The 2807-nt window shown below is 35.9% G+C and overlaps 1 non-coding gene across 1 annotated transcript; it reads right to left on the bottom strand.

Annotated features, from left to right (window-relative positions):
• Window positions 1–201: 201 nt before the first annotated feature.
• Window positions 202–273, bottom strand: Trnad-guc (transfer RNA aspartic acid (anticodon GUC)). Its single transcript has one exon. It is a non-coding gene; the product is annotated as a tRNA-Asp (tRNA).
• Window positions 274–2807: the final 2534 nt, after the last annotated feature.

Below are 2807 nucleotides of genomic sequence, written 5' to 3'. Positions count from 1 at the left end.
AGTCTGTGATATAATGATTAACTTCTTTCCAATGTATACCCAAAATGCAATTTTCATTTGAGCAAGCATATCATAAAAGGAAACCTTACAAGCTGCAAAATAAAAATAGGACCACCTACTAACTAAATGCTAAATTCGCTATTTAGGAGTAACGTAACAGTGTACCACATGAGCTTACCATATAGTTGTTCAAAATGTTTCCTCTCCGGCCGGGAATCGAACCCGGGTCTCCCGCGTGACAGGCGGGGATACTGACCACTATACTACCGAAGACTTGTTAAAAGGTGCAATGGTTTAAATATATTACCATAGATGAAGTATGAATTTCAACGGATGGTGTTTTTGGCCTATAGGGACCTCAAAACGAAATACCCCCGCCGCAGCAAACCTGCATACTAAGCGAATTTCAACTTGTCTGATTACATTTTTACTAAAATATTTCCATAAATAAGACATATTTATTCCCAATTTAAATAACATTAGATTTAACAAGTGATTAGGTTTGCTGCTACGGGGAAGGTAAAAAGTGTTTTTTGACCATATGTCAATAGTATAGAATGAAATAAATAAATTTGCCAAATTTTATCAATATATATCCATAAACAAGTAAACTACAACAGTTTTCATTTTCTCCATAAGAATAACATGGGAATTTTAAATTACACTTTTTTTTATTTTCTCCGTGACCGTTAGGCATACAACAGCGCTTCAATATACTAAATTATTTCTTTTTTTAAGCTCTACAAAATGGTTGAGAAAGAAATTGCAAAATTTTTTGTTTTTAAGGTAAAAAATGGGAAAACCCCATTTTTACCCCATAAAACCCCCCATAAACCCCTGTTCCCATGGTCCGATTATGCTGGTTCGCGAACTCGTTCAAATAAACGTAGGTTTACACGTTTGTACCAAATTTCATCAAAATCGGATCATTTTTGCTCGAGTTATCGCGCTAACGGACACATATATAAATATATATATATAGTTAAGGAAACAGTACAATTCTGACCGGCTTGTACAATTCTGGCCGGATAGGTCAGAATTGTATAACTAGAGGTCAGAATTGTACAGTTTTACTTTATAAACGGTCAGAAATGTCCTGTTTCTGTACATGGTATCCCATTTCGTTCTGGGCAGAGGAACATCCAGGTGAAAACATGGACAAACCTAATAACAGTTACACTCTAAATAATTTGAAAGTTCATCAACCAAGAGTGTTTGTTGGTTTTTTCTTATATAAATTTTGTTGTTTTGATTTGCTAGGTATCCCGAATGTGAAATTAGATTACTTGTTGAAACAGGGTCTAGAAACAGATTCTAAACCATAAGCTAGTTATTATCCTGGTAGCTTTAAATTTGAAATCATTGTACAAATCATTGTACAGAGGTATTTTGGAATTAGTAAGTAAATTTATGATTCGACCCTTTATCGAGCGTCTAGGGTTCAAATCTTGTAGCTTAAAATTTTATTATTTTTATTTATCATCTGATTAGCTTGAAATTTAAAATCATTGTACGTATCAGGGTGTATTTCAGATTTTTAGTATAACGATGATTTGATAATTTCTGAGGGTCTAGGTTTCATCATATTCTATACAATACAAACAAATTTGTTATTCATTATCCAATTTGCTTGAATATTGACATCAGAGTACTAATAAAGGAGGTATAGAGAAACGTATTTTTCTAGTATTCGTTATAGAAACTAAATTGTAAAACTTGGATTTTAATCACTTAAATATATAAGGTAAAAAGTTCTTAAATAATTCTTTAAATCCCATGTTGTGTGTTATGTGTGCTTCAATAGGGGTTTACTTTCTTGTAGCTCAGTTTGACGGTTTAACACAATAAGTAGGAGGGGTTCTAGGTAAGTAGGAGGTTTGGTGTAAGTAGGAGTAAGTAGGAGTGTTTGGTACATGGACATAAACTCCTTGTCCAGTGTAATGATAAACACCTCCAGATTAATAAGGTTTTAATCAACTAAAACTGTACTACAACAAGTATCCTAACATTATGTGTTTTGACTAATTGTAAACAAAGATTAAATCATATGTTTACAATACAATAGTTTTGAACAAATTAAACAAGGAACAGAAGGAAGGCAAAATATTATGACATTCTTCCCGGCTTCATTTTGACAAATCAGACGGTGTAGAAGTCAGGTGGTCTGCGTTCTCGACAAGGTCGCTGCTTTTGAGCCGTTTGTATACTTCCATTTGGTTGAGAGGTTGATTGATTTGATGGATCATCAGGTTCTTGAACTTGATCAATGTCTGTTTCATGATCTATGGGCGATCCGTTATCGTTCCCGTAAGGAGCCAGGTGCCTCAAGGAAACGGTTGATTCTCTGCCATCTCTTGAACGGATTCTGGCGTATTGAGGACCGGCATTGACTAAATCCACCACTTCTACTGCAGGTGAATACTTGCTGACATTGTTGAACTTCTTCAGCAATACAGTTCCTGGTGCTGAGAGCCACATGGGTAAGGATTGGCCATAAAAGGATTTCCTCATGTGGTTGAACATCCTCTCATGTGGAGTAGCGTTTGTGGCAGTACAAAGCAAACTGCGTATGGAGTGCAGCGCCTCTTCTAACACTTTTTCCCATTGACTGACATGCAAACTGTGAGTTTTTAAAGCAAGGTTCACTGTCTTCCATATGATGCCGTTATACCTCTCAGCCTATCCGTTTCCTCTGGGGTTGTAGGGCGTTGTACGACTGGATGCGATTCCACAGGAGTTAAGAAATTGTTGAACCTCTTGGGACAGGAAAGAGGTTCCTCTATCGGAGTGAACATAAGAAGGCATTC

Source organism: Macrosteles quadrilineatus, unplaced genomic scaffold (genome assembly GCF_028750875.1).
Source record: "Macrosteles quadrilineatus isolate MER2022 unplaced genomic scaffold, UCM_ALF_1.0 Scaffold_1__1_contigs__length_201487025, whole genome shotgun sequence".
NCBI lineage: Eukaryota > Metazoa > Arthropoda > Insecta > Hemiptera > Cicadellidae > Macrosteles > Macrosteles quadrilineatus.
Note: the sequence above shows the minus strand (reverse complement) of the source record. Positions and strands in the feature narration are given on the sequence as shown.